Here is a 16,512-nt window from a genome sequence, read left to right as displayed (position 1 = left end):
CTTGGCCAGAAAGATGAGTCACCGCCCTCTGCTCCCTTTTCCCCCGCCGCAACGAGGCGGTCCCCTCTCTACCCAGCGGTCTGGGCGCTGCACCTGAGTGTGAGTCCTGCGGCGGTGCGGGAGCAGGGTTCTGGTTTTCCAAGCTAAAGTCTCCCCTCTAGGTAATTAGACCTCTCCGGAGGGTGCACGCGTTTGGTCGCTCTCTTTTGCCCTCTGCCATTGCGCTGTTGACAAACATTTTATGCTCATTGGTTACTCATTGTTTGCCAACAATTTGATGGTGCTGGCTCTCGATTGTTAGAGAAGGGGGCAACCAAATACCCTGGTAGATAGAAAAGCTGAGTTTGCTCCTCCTGGGGTGCAGTTGAGCAGATGGTGAGAGGTCAGAAGGGAGAAGGTACGTCGTTGGCTCATTACTCTGTGTCCTCAACTGACTCCCCAAAGTCCATAGATTGTCCTTAGATTACATTTGTGATCAGAAAGACGCCTTCTTAGCACCCCCTTCCACCTACCCCATGAAAAGAGCAAACCTACATTTAAAAACAACCTATGCGTGAACTTCCTTGAGTAAGTTTGTCTTGCCTAAAAACTTTTTTTAAAATTCTGTAAAAAGATATCAGTATGAAAATTTTAAGTTGCAAATGGGTAGCCAACTTAAAATAGGAAATTTGTTCACCTCCCTCTAAGAAGAAATTAAATGGCATGTGCCTTTGTCATACTGACTTGTCTCCTAAACCTAAATGTGGGGTTTGAAGCGCGCAAAAGAAGCCAAACTGCAGTACAGTATAATTGTGTAACAACTCCAGTACACTGAGAACCCCTGAGAACCCCCAATGCTCTTTGAGTTGAGGGTGCCAAGGTGACTTTCCTTTGCCCTATTCAAAGCTTCATTCTTGAAGAGAATGTAACATGACAGCTAATTTCTTCCGTAACTGGGCAAGTCTGATTTAAGAATAGAAGCCTTTATAGGTCTGATATTCTCTTAGTTCAGGTAATGAAGGGGGCAGAGTTGTCACTGATTCTACAGTTGAATCATGGCACTTTTCTCATACCTACTATCCCCACAAAATGTTTTATTATAGAAAAAATGACAGTTCTCAGTGTTAGAATTAAAATTACTATTCTTTGAAACTTACTGTTTTTCTTCAGTTGGAAAGGTGTTCCAACATATCCAACCTAACATGAATATTTTTTCATCTGGAGTGATTTCATTTGACTAGTTGTTAAGATTTGCTTTTTAAAGACCACTGCTGTTTAATTCTTCAGAATCCTCATAATGAAAGCAACAATAATTAAAATGAAAATGGTCCTCTAATCAATATAACTTGAAAAGGATACCTGGTCTTCCAAGGTTTTTTTTTATTTAATAGGTTTTATTTTTTAGAGCAGTTTTAGATTCACAGTAAAATTGAGAGTAAAGTACAGAGACTTCCCATACATCCTCTGCCCCCACTCATGCCATCGCGTACCCCATTATCAACATGTCCCACCAGAGTGGTTCTTTTGTTACAATGGATGAACCTGTATCGACACATCATCATCACCCATAGTCCATAGTATATATGTTAGGGTTCACTCTTGGTGGCGTACATTCTGCGGGTTTGGACAAATGTATAATAACATGTATTCACTATTGCAGTATCATCAGATTATGATACTATATCATAGTATCACGGCCCTAAAAAAATCCTGTTTTCCATTCATCCCTCTCTCCCCCATCCCCTGGCAACCACTGATGTGTTGTTGACTATATCCATAGTTTTGCCTTTTCCAAAAATGTCACATACCTGAAGTCATTAGACTCTGTAGCCTTTTTGCACTTAATAATACGCATTTAAGTTTCCTCCATGCCTTTTCATGGAGTGATAGCTCATTTCTTTTGAGTCCTGAATAATATTCCATTATCCCTCCAAGTTTTCTTAGACTCTGTGGCTATTTTCCTGCAGTAGCCTGAAATTTGTGGTTTTTTTGTTTTGTTATCTGAAGTTGAAGGGGGCAAATATTATAATATTTAGAAAATTCTTGCTTTAACCAAAGTTTTTATTTCTAAACAAAGTTTTATTTTTAATATAAGTTTTTTTTGATGGCATATGAGTATTTTTATGTTCCTTTTTGATTTTTTGTTGCCTATGTTAAAATATCCTATTTAATCTATTCCCTGATTTTTATTTACTGTCTCTCAAGATGATTTTTTGTTCTCCTTTCCAGCATCCTTCTACACTGATATTTTCAGCAACAACTGTATGCTGAATTTGTTGTTTCATTCCAGACTTGGTGGAATGATGTACGTTGCTTTTCATATGGGAAGCATGTCTCTCCCTGCTGTCCTGACTCCACAGTACAGAATCCTGGAGCAATTTAGACTCAGAAAGGAATTTTGGAGGCCCAGTTATAGCACCGAATTTTTTTAACCACTTACAAATGCATTCTTATTTATGTCATGTCTGTTTTCATATTGCTGCCTTTTCTTTTTTCTTTCTTTTCTGGGTATTTAAGATCTTAAATAAAATTAGTCCTAACTCCAGTCACTGAATTTCTCTTCTAAGTTCATATCATTGCTGTTCATTTAGAAATTCAGCAAAGGATAGTAATAAACTCCCTGGCTTTCATTTAGGATTCTACTCCATTCCAACATAATTTAAATTGACTTCAGTGTTGTTGTGAACTGGGTAGAAGAAATGAATAAAAAGCTGTCAGAGCTTCAACCTTGGTCTTTCCTTTTGCCTTTTGACCTTTATGCTGTCTTTGATATGGATCACATGATTCTGCCTGTCCTTTTCCAGACTGTATCTTTGAACTTCATCTCCTACTTCAATTTCAGTGTTTCTTGTAACCCTACTTGTCTGTCTCATCCTGTGTTCATTTCCAGGGCTCCATTCTACAGTGCCTCCTCCCCAGCCAGTAGCAGCTTTCACAGACGCTACTAGTTACACAACTTCTATTTCTCTTCTGGTTCCAGCACCATGCAGGTGTTTGTGATTTTCCTCTGCCCACTTCTGATGAAGGCTAAATTTTTCACTGTCAAGTAGGGTATTCCTTCTGATTGTTTCTCAGGTATGCCAGTTTGAGAGCGTATTCAAACCTTCCTTCCTCTGTGAAACTTCTTTGCAGCATTTTCATACTACCCTGCCCCCAATGTATTGCAAATTGTAAGCTGGAGTTCTTCAGGCTTCTGCCTAAGAGCATGGACTTTGCACACTGATATGTCTGGGTTCAGATGAGTTGCTGGATTAGTTAAGATTAGCTGCCAGTTACAGAGACCACAAAGAGCAATGACTTAACCAAAGTGATGTTTGTTTCTCTTTCATATATTTGAAAAAAAAAAGTTAATAGAGAGACAATCCAGGGCTGGTCTGATGATTTTACAGTCTTCTGAGACCTAGGCTGGTTTCACCTCTTACATCTACCATACATGAAGTGAGGCCCTCATCTTCATGGTCCTAGGTGGAGCTGCAGCCACCACATCCAGGTTCCAAGTAGTAGAAAGGAGGAAAGAAGTAAGGGAAGTAGACAGGAAAGGCAAAAGCCTTTGTCAAGGAAATTTCCTGATGCTCTCCAGCACTTCTTGTTACATCTCATTGGCCAGAACTTAGTCATGTGATCTCACCTAGCTGAACTAGAGATGGTAATATTGCCTTCACTCCAGACAGCCTTATGCCCAGCTAAAATGTGGGGGGTTCATATCCTCAGGAAGGGGAGAATGAACATTGGGTAGCCAAACACCATGGTTACTCTACAACTCTTTTTCTTGACTAATACTACCCAACTCACAGGATTCTTAGAATTAAAAGAAATATTATACATGAAAGCATCTAATATAATATCTGGCATAACACAAAGTTTCTATAAATGTTAGTTCATATTCCTCCTTATTCCTCTTTCATGAATTGCCTAATTTCTCTCTCGCAACACCATTGGCATCCAAACCCTTTGTTAAATACTTGGGCATTTGCCCAATCAGTGGTATCAGATTGTATGCTTTCATGGGAGGGAGCAACACATTATTATTCAATGTCAGCATTTATGTCTTAGTTTAAAACATGGCTTAGATACAAACAAACAAACAAACAAACAAAATATATATATATATAGCTCTAGGAATAGAATAGACCCAGATATGAGTTCTGGCTTTGCCACTTAGTGTGAAAACTTAGACTCTTGCACCCTCAATTTTCCCCATCTGTGAACTGAGAGTAATGACGAGATAGGAAAATTAAATTTAAAAATATGTATAGAGCACTTAATACTGTGCCTGATAAAGTAAGTTGTAGCTTTTCTTCTTTAATTTGGCCTAATCTGGGTGAAGCTTTTTGAAAATGAACTTATTCCATTAAAAAAAATGTTTTAATAGTGTCATTTCCATACATATGCAGATGAGTGTTATTAAATTGTTAGTCAAACTTCTTTGATAATTTTCTCCATAATCAGTTTAAACCCAAATAACAGCAAAATCTTTCTTGCATTTTTGTAATCAAAAAGAGAATAGCTCAGCCTTATGCTTCCTCAGCCTTGATTGGAATAATTTAGGGCTATTACACTCTCTGAAGCTGAAACATTTTCATAATTGAATATATTTCATAGTATTCTTTTCATCAGCTATTTGTTAAACACCTAACATATGCCAGACACTGTGCAAGGTTCTGGGAATACAGTGGTAACAAAATTTCATTCCCTGCCATCAGGAAGGTTGCAGATAACTGGGGGATTCAGCAAGTAAATAAAAAATGCCACTGTGATGGTTGTTAGGAAGTAGACATCCAGGTGCGATGAAAGCATGTGCAAATAAATGTCTTATGCTTGGAGGTTGAATGGAGTCTTCAGGAACAAAATATTGGCCAGTGAGCTGAGAAGTAAAGAGAGGGTGCAGGAGTGTGGTTTGAAATGAGCTTAGACATGACCCTGTGCCTGCTCTGAGGCAGGGACCAGAATATGCCACAGGTTTCCAACAGCCTTGTAGAGAAGGCATTTCATAATGTGTGGAGCTGTCTTTAAAATGAGTGTATATAATATATATCTTCTCAATGTGATATCTGAAAGGGGCTACATAATTCAGGAATAATTTAATGTATTCATGTTATATTGGGAAACTTGAATATAAATAAATACTCTTTGATACACCAAGCAGATACATCTGATAAAGTTGGCAGTAAAATAGGGTCTTTTCATAGAGGGTCAGAAGCTTGGTGTGCGTCACCCTTAGGAAATGGAGTGTGAAGCCATTTGGCTGAATGGGGGCCCAATGAAAGGCTGTTGGCAGGAGGATCGGTAGCCCCTTATAGAAAGCAGTAGTGAAAAATGACCACAGGACAGGAAGTGTGGGCAGTGTGTCCCAGAGCTATGCCTGCGATGGCCTGTCTCAGGGCCAGCGGGCAGCTCTGACATCCAGTCCCTTCAAGGCCTACAGCTTTGTGGAGGCAGGAGCCCAGCTCCACACATTGACAGTGGGGTGCTGTTTCTCTTTGCCCTGTCCAGCCCAGCTCATTGGGTGTCCACGGGGGAATGTTGCCTTTGAGAACCTTGGAGGGCGGCTGGGAGGCTTTGCTTTTACGTAGTGAGAGAGGGCATGATGAACCTTGGGGACAGCTCTCTGCCATTGGACTGCAAGTTGTTTCTTGCTCTGAGTAGATAAATTTAAGATGAATTCTGTTCATCTAAGGGTTTTAAAGTGCATCTCTCTAGGCGAAACAAAATGAGTTTGTTCCTGGCCCTATTTCAATGCCAAAATAGGCAATCCTCAGCTGAGCAATGACTTGTCTTCCAAAGGTGTCTGTGAGTCATGATGCAGTTTCTCAGACACACGGTGCTGTGCCTGCTGCTCAGGTTCCCAGCTTCGCCAAGAGAGTTTGTGCTGCACCAGCACCACCCTAAGGTGCCACAAACCTCTCACCTTCACCCTCCCACAAATGCCCTTGCCACGGGGACTGTCCTTGCTCCCCACTTGCCACATATTTGGAATTCCTCCCTCAGTGGCATACCAGGCTTGTTCTTGCCTCAGGGACTTCTCAAACGTTGTTCTCTGCCTGGAATGGTCTTTCCTTAGGAATTTGTATGATGACCTCCTTCTCCTCGATGAAGACTCAACTCAGATGTCAACCTCAGAGATACCTTCCCTGACCACCCCAGGTGAAGTCCCCATACCCTCCATACCTGCCCCATCGTAGTCTTTCAGACATTGCTTTATTGTGTGCTTGCTTGTTTTCTATTCCCTTTACCCCCTGTTAATTAGAATGTAAGTCCTGTGAAAGCACAGGTCTGTCTCCCTGTTCTTAAGCCTGGTTTATAGTAAGCTTCCCAATCTGCTACTTGTGGTATTGACAAATAATTTTACCCCCTTGAGAATAAAATGGGGCTAATAATATGTACCTACAGTACCCACTTCATAGAACAGGTGAGGGCCTGGGATTATTAGACTGAAGATTCTTTTTCCCCCCCAAACTGGCTATTCATCTATAGATTCCATATTTTGCAATAACAATACTATTTACCTAATTACATGATCCAGAAAAACCTAGGACTCATTCTAGGCTTGTCTTTGCCCCATTCCCCACCCCCCACCCCATACTGCTCCTTATACAACTGGTAAACTACTTGTCCAGAGACCCTATTCTTAAGGTTTCTCCTATCAGCACTTTCCCTACACAGCCCCTTTGCTGTCTTGAGTCTTTTCCAGATCACTACTGCTAATTGTCTTCCAACCAATAGTTGAGTTTGTAGTCTTTTCCATGTTCCACCCCACCCCCCATTTGTGGTCTACTCCACAGGAAAGTAATCATTCTGAAAGGCAAATCTCATACCATCACTGCCCAGATTAATAACCTTTTAATGACTTTCTTTGCCACAGGATCAAGTCCAAACTCTTTGGTGAGCCATATAATAAAGTCTTCCTCTGTTGGCTTCTATAGCTTTCCAGCTTCACCCCTTGCCCCCCCCCCCCCCCCGTCATTTCTTTATCATCAGTGCGTGTACTGTGGATGCAGCCTGCGTAATGACATCCTCACACACCGCCTCCTACACTGTTTTCAGTACAGGGAGGAAGATGGCTGCATTCCACGGTTTTCTTCCTTCCTGCTCTCTGGGGGGCTCGTATCCCCTCTTCATACACCTGCCCATCTTTCAAAAATCAGTTCAGTCACACCTCCCTCCCCTGAAATGCCATTCAAGACCAACTTCTTGAGTGGTAGGCAATAACCTTCTGCCTACTAACCCCAAGAGCTCCTCATCCCTTCCCCTGTGCTGCCTCTGAGGCTGTATTCCTATTACACTATCTCTGCCAGGGAACAGCTCTGCCTCCGCCTTGATCCTCCTTCATGATAAAGATTATTTTGTTCATCTCTGGAGTTTTCTGGGCCAGGCCTCATACTTAGCATGCAAATGGAAATCTGGGGAAGAATTGGGGTATAAAATTCTTTATACTTATTAACTAGTCCAGGGCTTTGTTTCAGTAACATACTTTGGACTGATATTTGACTAAAATTTGAAAGCTCTCTTTGAAGGTTAGAAGTAGAAAGACATACTGTATTTATGCTATTGATAGATATCAAGGACAGCCAAAATATTTTGTCAGTGAGCTAGTGTTTATTGAACATATACTGTGTTCAGAATTCTGGATTTGGCAACTTATAGGGGATGCTTCTGACCTTTTCTGAAATAATCCTGGCTTTGCCTTTGCATTGGGGGTCCAATGTTAGGTGGTCAGCACAAGCTCTTGGCTTTCAGACAGTATAGAACAGTGTGTCTCTGAATGTTTTTCTTCCAGTATCCCCTAAAAGTATTTTTAAAAAACTATGTTCTCTACTTATACATTTAAAACGTTAATATCTAATTTTTATCATGATTTTAAATAGTTGTAAAAGATGGCATTTCTGATATTATAAATATTGATTTTTATAAAAAAACTCTTATACCCAATAGAAGTTAAATTAATACCAAAATGATTCCATATCTGTCATATCATCCATTTAAAAAACATATGAACAAGCTTTCCTAGAAAAGTAGGGGGAAAAACTCTCCTAGAATTTTGCATAGTTGTTTCCCTCATGGGACTCATCTCTGTCCTCTTCTATAAAACTTAATCCCAAAGTAATTATTATGTTTGAAAATCTTTCATTGATTACATTGTCATACTCTTGTGACACACAAGAGTACCTATACCTTTAATTTTTTAAAGTTCCTGTGACAATATGGTCCTGTTAAATAAAATTTATTTTAGATTGAATTATAAATTTTTTATTATACAATTTACTAGAACAAGTATATTACAATTCTGATGAATCATTATTAAGCATAGGTAAAATTTTATTGGGAAATTGTCTCTCAGTGAGGTGCGTGGGACTTAAGAACAGTTTATTTATTTATAACTAAATATTACTTATTGCTAGAGTAAGCTAGGCCCCATATTACCCATATTTTTTGGACCATAAGATGCACCTAGTTTTTAGAGGAGGGAAATAGGAAAAAAATTTTTGAAGCAAAAAATGTGGTAAAATATTTAATAACATAAATAACATAATATTTCACCAATGTAAATGTAAACAGAACACAACAGCAGCATTAACAGCCATTATTCCTCCTAAATTTGTGTGTGTGGGGGGGTGCATCTTATAGTCCGAAAAATACAGTGAATTACTTTCTGCTTTTTAAATGTAAGTTGCTTAAGAAATCCTTCTGCATAAATCAGTATATGGAAATGAAGGCAGTGTAATTCCACCCTATTTCTTAAACTCCTGAGTTATATGCCAAAATTGATCTAGTGACTGATCATAAAAGTGAATTTCAGTTTTCTACTAACAACTTAATTAGATCTTCCTCCATGTTGCTCCAAGCAAAGAAATGGAAACTTTCCCGACTCCCCAAAGGATTTGTTTCTCAGTCATGAAAGTCATTCACTTTCTTAACCTCTATAACCCTATAAGTATTTCAGAATGGCCCTGTGCATCAGGCCCTAAAAATTTTTACTCCCCAAGACAGTGCACTACGGGCAGACTCCTGGCAAGTGAGGTGTTTGCCTTGCTTTTAGAATGTGGGGCAAGGATGACTGGGAAGAACCAACAGGAACCTCCGTGTTCCGAAGCACATTCTTTGAGCAAATGATCTAGAAATAAATTCTTCCAGAGTATCTCTTCCTAAAACAAACAAGCAAACAAAATCCCAAACTCCATAGCCCTGTTTACAGATAAACTGGTTAATTGCTGAAGAAAACTTTTCAGTCAAATTAGTTATAAACTCTAAGAGAAAAGGCCCCTAGTAGACCAATTTAAAGATTTCCTCAAAAGGGAAAGAGCATGGTTAGTGCATATCATTCATATATATATATATATATATATATATATATATATCCAGAAGAAGCGAACTTGATACCAAAGTGATTTAATCACTACCATCCATTTTAAGAACACACCAACAAACTCTTCCAGAACAGTTAGAAATTGTACATATTTTTTTACCCCCATTGTTATACTGGATACCAAAAAAAAAGAAGAAGAAGCATTGGTAAAGATCACCAGATGCTTGACTGACAGTCAGCTGGGTGAGTGAGTGGTTTCTAAGAAGAAGTCTCAATCACATTGAAAAAAAAATTTCTTTTGCATTTTATATTTTAAAAAATGCTAATTTCTTCCCAGGATAAGATTGTGAATTACAGCAAGCAAAAAGTTTGGTCCCGGACTACACTGGGGACATCTTTCTTTATGGAGTAATGCAATCTGAAGGGAGAGGAAGTAAGCCTAGCCAGCATCCTACTGAGTAGGGAGCCTTTACTGGGCTCCTCCTGGTCCCTGGAAGCTCTGCCCATGTGTGAAAGGACACTTTACAGATGCCCCCTGTTTTCTTGCTGTCTCCCAACAGCTTACAGTAAATCTGTCCCAAAATACTTCACAGGGACCCCCACATCACTTACTGTTATACGTTTGCACATCACTTCTCACTTACTAAAGCATTTATATTCACTTTTATTCTCTTGATGACCAACAGTAGACGGGGCAAGTATTATCCTCACAATGAAAATGTAGAAACTGAGTTTGTAACGGGATACGTGGCTTTGTCTAAGGAAACCCCACAAGATTGGCACTTGATAAAGCAACTTTTTCTACAAGATACTGCCTGGCTCTTTTTCCCAGATGTGTTACTTTATAGAAGGCCCTAAGAATTGGAAAACTTGACTTAAAGTGATCATATGAAGATTAAGTAAGATAGACATGCTTATAAAATGTTTAGTGTAGTGCGTGGCTCTTAGACAGGTTTTTTAAAAAGAAAAATAATGTATTTGAGTTTTTTTACTGTCGTGCTTTATTCTGTGGATTTAAAAAAATTAATACATTGTGGCTTTTCTGAGAACTTCATATTTGTCAGGCATCATGCCAAGCACTGGGAATAAATCCAACACTGAAAAAAAAAACCCCGCTTTTTGCATGGTACATACATTCTAGAAGAGGGAAGTTAAACAATAAGCAAATACCAGATATGATGTCATAGTGCTAGGGAAGAAAATAAAGTGGGTAAAGGGCTAGAGAGTGGTTGGTGGCGGGGATTAGATGAGGGGATCAGGGACAACATTCCTTGGGTGGGGACTTTTGAAAAGATCTGAATATTATGGTCACCAGAGTCTGAGTTCCAAACTTTGAGTTGATTTGGGTAAGTTGATTCAAGTTACGGTATTCTAGAATTACTTGGAAAAGACCTTAGAGAGTATCTATTGATTTTTAACTTCTTTACATTATGAATATCCTTGAGGGTCTTTCCCAGAATAATACACACAGATTTATATGCGTGTATTATTTAAACATTCCTTGAAATAATCCTTGGGTCATCTCAAGTTCATACCCTGTTCTATTCTAGTCCATTGTTTTTACTGATAGGGTATTAAGGTTGAGAAAGGCAAAGTGAAGAATGTCCACAGTTTAACAGCGAGTTTGTGGCTCAGTCAAGGACCTAGAGATCCCACAAAGTTGATTATTGCTTTTTACGCTAAAATCTACATGACTAGAGTGTTAGATTTTCTAAAACAAGTGTCCATAAAGCATCTCCTGCTTTTTTTGTATATCCAACATTTTTATTTGCATGGAGTAGAACTTCCCCCAGTAGCTACTGTGGCTAGTAGGGTTCCTTTTCCTATTTCCTGACCAGGAACAACATAACTAATACCCCAAATATTCCAAATGTCCTAGAAAATTCTGAGCAAGGAGGACTCAGGCTGGTGGCAGGGAAAGACAAAATTCAGCAAAAAATGGAGATCTTGGAGTGGGACGATTTATCTTTTCTTACAGTGAAACTTCAGCAGGTCAAGGCTTTGAAAGCAATAGGGACTGAGAGGGCCTCCACAGGTCTGTACATGTGCAGGCAGTAGGGGCCTGGAGCCGCAGAAGGCCTTGGTCTAGTTTCCACAGCTGCTGTGACTCCCTCGGGTGACACAGCACTCACCCCCATGACCCCACACAATGATGTCCTCCTGGTATATTTTATGCAAACCTTGGAAGATAAACTCGTGACTTTCAGGAAAATAGTCATTGTATCAACTTATGTTTCTAGCCACATTTCTTTAACAGAGGTCTCAACTTTTAGTACTACAAAATAACCCCCCCCCCAAATTTTTTGAAAATCAATGCATATAAGTTATTGAAGTAAATAATTTAAATGCCATTTTTACAGTGGCCAAAAATCATGTGGTAAAATTTAATACTGCTTTTTAACCAAAACTTTTTTTATTTTTTCAATTATAGTTTATATTACATTATTTTATATTAGTTTTCAGGTGTACAGCACAGCAGTTAGACAATCATGTACTTTACCAAGTGTTCCCCCAATATTTCCAGTATCCACATGGACCACACATAGTTATTGCAATACTACTGACATACTTTCTGATGCTGGACTTTTTAACTAAAATTTTAAGTGGTAATAATTCACACTGTGGAATGAGTACTTGATTTTCAAAATTGGATGCTATGTAAATGTTTTTCTATTTGCAACCAAGATTTTCTAATAAAACACATCTGGCTTTAAAACTTCCACAGCCCAGCAAATCGTCCTCCTATAATCATTAATATTTATTGAATTTTTAAGCTGCTTTTTATTGTTGCTCTTAAAAGACAAAGAAAACCTACTTTTTCTATTAGAATGCCCCCTTAATACTGTGATATCTCCAGTAGAAGAAATTGTAAGCTTTTCTTTCTTAATCAGTGAAAGGCCCTTTCCTCCATGTTTCCCATCTCCACCCCCACTTTGGGGTATTTCTAGCCTACTTTTCCATCTGTGTGCGTTGTTACTATGGTGATGGGCACCAGAGAAATGGAGAACAAAGGATGTAATAAGCATCTCCTACGTGGTTTACAAGGCTAAAAAGGGATCTAGGTTTTCTAGGCATGGCTTGTCCCTTATTGGTGTCAGAATTGGACTAGCCCAGCTGGGAGCGGGCACTGGGGTTACATACAGGCTGATTCAGGCCCTACTATTCCCATTTTTCTGCGCCTCACCAGACCTCCTCTACCTAGAGTCATGAAGCTGGAGGAAGAGCAGTGAGAGCCTGGAGTACAAATATTAGTGCCACAGAGGGAGTCAACTGATGACAAAAGACAAATGTACTGAAGCATATTGATGGGAGGGAATCTTGGATTGGGTTTTAGGTTTATCCATTATGAATCCCACTGCTTGATTTCATGTTGTTTACCTTAAGCTTTCAATAGAGAAGATTTGCCATCTTAGATTTTTCTTCCCTCAATGGTACTTAGCCTGTATTAAATTAAAATTAAATCTATATTGATTGCTAATAGCTTACAGCATTTGCTCCTGTGAATTGTTTTAAGTAACTGATTAAACTATTACTGCATGCTTATTTTGTAGTTGTTTTAGAATTACAATGAAATATTTTCTAGATATTGGTGGAAATTTGTGTTTTCTATAAGATCTGGGAGAAGGTGCCACCAGTAGTTTTTAACCTTGCATGCATGTTCATTCCTTCCTAGTTTACATCTTCATTCTTAGACACCCCTAATGAAATACCCAAAGATTAAATAAAATATTCCAGTTAATCAGTTCCATCTCTTGGACAATTATTTTTAAATTTATTATATTTTAAGTTGTGTTGCTTATATTTTTATGATTAAGGGACAGATACAGAGTAAAATAATTTATCACAATGTTTTAGGATATAAAGTCATGAGACATTTTTCTAGAATTATATTTTATTGATTATTGCTATTACAGTTGTCCCAATTTTTCCCCCTTTGCCGTCCTCTGCCCAATACCCCCCACTCCCTTAGGCTATCCCCACATGTCACTGGGTCATGCATGTAAGTTCTTTGGCCACTCCATTTTCCATACTGTACTTTGCATCCCCATGGCTGTTCTGTAACTATCTATTTGCACTTCTTAATCCCCTCACCTCTTCAGCCATTCCTTGACACACACTTCCATCTGGCAGCTATCAAAATGCTCTCCGTATCCATGATTCTGTCTCTGTTCTTGTTTGCTTAGTTTGTTTTTTAGATTCAATTGTTGATAAGTATGTATTTATTGCCATTTTATTGTTCATATAACAAAAAAATAAAGTCATGGGACATGAATAAAATTTTTGGAGCTAAAGAAGCTGAATGTTCCTTCTGCCCATTGCATCGTAGCATGAGGGCCTGAAGTTCCTTCTGGCTCTACATTCTTCATTGGCCCTGTAGCTCCTTTCTTTTTGCCTGGTGACCCATATTCTGCCAGCTTTGCTTTCTGCTATACGGGCTTTTACACTGATGTAAAAATGTGCTTGGAATCAAACTCATACTTTGAGTTTTTAAAATACCAACCCAGTGTAACCCTCCTAACCAAGGTCAGCCCTTCCCTTCGTGGCATGAATGAAAGAGCACTGAAGTGGGAGTTGGACAGCCCAGTGCTGACTCTGGCTCAGCTGCTGCCTGGGGTGGGCTCAGAGCTGCATTTTTAACCCTATAAATAGCACATGGCTTCATCAGGAGGAAGGTTTTGAAGCAGAACTGTGACATGAGATTTGTTTTGAGAAGTAATGCTGGCATCTGTTTGGAGGATGTGCTCAAGATGAAAGAGATTGTATTGAAAGACCAAGTAGGGCAGAGGAGACTAGTATGAAAGAAATTTGAAAAAGAGGTCATAAAATTAAATATTCCCATTAACTTTCATCACAAGGATCCCATGGTAATTACTTAAGTCAAACTACGCTTACTTTATAACTTCAGTTGCTTTTTATAGAGGGAATGGATTAAATTCCTCCTGTTATTATTGGGTCCCTCAAATCCTCAAATTTTAGATGACCAGTGAATATAAATTATATTTAGCACAACTTTAAAAACTATAGCTTCTGCTATAGACTGAATGCTTGTGTCTCCCCTGTCCCCCAGATTCATATGTTGAAACCTAATCCCCAAGGCTATAGGGTTATGAGGTTGGGTTTTTAGGAGGTGAGTAGGTCATGAGGATAAAGCCCTCATTGGTGGGATTAGCACCCTTGTAAAATAGAATCCAGAGAGCTTTCTCACCCCTCCAACCATGTGAGGAAATAGGGAAAACAGCTCTATGAATCAGGAAACAAGTTCTCACCAGACACAGAATCTTCTGCCACTTTGATACTGAACTTCTCAGCCTCTAGAACTATGAGAAATGTTTGTTAACTCCCCCTGACTATGGTCCTTTGTTGTTGTAGTAGCCGGAATGCATTAAGACAGCATCTAAACATGAACGTCTTCTGACTGGAAATGAGAAAAGATGCGGGGGTAGTCATGTTTGTTTATGGGAAGAAGAATAACTCGCTTTGTACAGGAGAGGTCTGCTGAAACAGTGCAGGGCAGCTCCTTGTCTTCCAGAAGGCTTGAAAACTGTGGGCATGTTGGGCAGGTTTTGTGGGGAGAACAGAGCTTGTATTTGTGATGAGTTCATTCTTTCGTGGGCGATTGTTCTGTGATACATCCAAGGTGGAGGGAGTTTCCATTGCATTTGATGTTATCATCAATGTGAAGGTAGAAAGTAGGCCAGGTAGAATGATTCCTCTTTTTGCAATTAAGCTGGCATTCTGAGAGACTGTTGCTTGGCTAAAGTTCAGGCAGATAGTAGGCAGGATGGGAGTTCTCCCCACTTCGTCATTTTGCCGCCTTCCACTCCACTCATTACTGAAGAATGAGTGAATGAATGAATGTATGTTTAATGTGCTCTTTCCATTGAGCTAAGCTACTTTTTATTCTCCTCAAAAATTATTTTGATGATTATTCACATTCGTGCTAGTTTTACTCTTACAAGTTGTACAGGCCTAGGTAAATCACATAACTCTCTCAGTCTCCTCATTTATAAAGTGGCAATAACTTCACAGAGTTGTGGAACATTAAATAAGTTAACTGACATTAAGGGGTTAGAATATTTAACAGGGTTATCTCATAATGAGCATCCACCTCTGTGACTGTTGAAATACACTGAGCCTATTCAACTGCTCCAGCCTCATATCAGCCACTTACTAGGATCTATCTTTGTGTCCTCACACTGGACTTCTTGTCATATCTGCTGAGAAGAAACAATCGGGAAAAGCTCCATTAATGGTCCTTCACATTTTTAATGCTTATTTGCAATAGCTGTGTAGACTTTGCCCTTGAAAAGTCTTTCATAATAATTGATCATCATTGGTAACAATACTCAAAGTAATATGTCTAAATGGTATAAAATCCTCATTTTTGTTAGAAGTCTTAAAATTTCTTTGTTTCTTTTCTTGTCATGAAAGTAACAGAATCAGCGACTGGTACTTTCCTAATCTTGAAGTGATCTATACAAAAGAAAGTATATTCTAATATATCATTTTTTAAAAACCTTGATTTTTAAAAAAAATCTCTGTACACACGTGTGTGTGTGAAGAACAAGATGTAGAGATACATCGAGTTGCCTGGTGTATAGAGTGGGGGTTAATGAGAGGGGAAGGGAAATACAGGAAGGAAACTATTGTTCTGAAGTTTACCCTTTTGATTCTTGTATTTTTCCTCTCTAATGAAGTCTTCAGAGATACCACATATGGCAAAATTTACAAAAACATTCTTTCTAAACAAAATGTTTTCTTTCCTAATGAAATTCCACTTTGGTGCTTTGTTATCAGTGTGCTGGGAATTTTGAAATGTTCTCTGTGTAATTCTGTGATTTTGACCTAATAATCTTATTTGGATTTACCAGGCATAGCAGCTGTTATTTTTGCCATCTATTGCTAACTTGTATTAATGTCCAAAGTTGAAAAACCCTTTTTTCTATGTTGGCCTGGATTATTCAGAGTTTTACAAAATTTAAGCCTTTTCCCATTGCTTGTAATTTTCACTTACTTGCAAGAAAAATATAATGATAATATTAATTCCACTGGATGGGTTAGGTAGGCTGAACCTGCTTCTCATAGGACACTAATGCAGCTTGTGGTATGGTGTGTAAAACAGTATTTTCTTGACAAAGCCATCTATTATTCCCTTTTCTACTGGAGAAAGAAGAGATCTCAATTCCATTGTAATTTAAGTAGTGTTTAGTATAATGTGGTAAATGTTT

The 16,512-nt window shown here is 38.8% G+C and overlaps 1 protein-coding gene across 2 annotated transcripts in view; it reads left to right on the top strand.

The window, feature by feature from the left end:
- LRRC8B (leucine rich repeat containing 8 VRAC subunit B) overlaps nucleotides 1-16,512 on the top strand; it is an 80,578-nt gene that overhangs the window by 322 nt on the left and 63,744 nt on the right. The gene's annotated exons all lie outside the window — the stretch shown is intronic.

This window comes from Phyllostomus hastatus, unplaced genomic scaffold (genome assembly GCF_019186645.2).
Source record: "Phyllostomus hastatus isolate PE091 unplaced genomic scaffold, TTU_PhHast_1.1 phas_contig_524, whole genome shotgun sequence".
Classification (NCBI taxonomy): Eukaryota; Metazoa; Chordata; class Mammalia; order Chiroptera; family Phyllostomidae; genus Phyllostomus; species Phyllostomus hastatus.
Note: the sequence above shows the minus strand (reverse complement) of the source record. Positions and strands in the feature narration are given on the sequence as shown.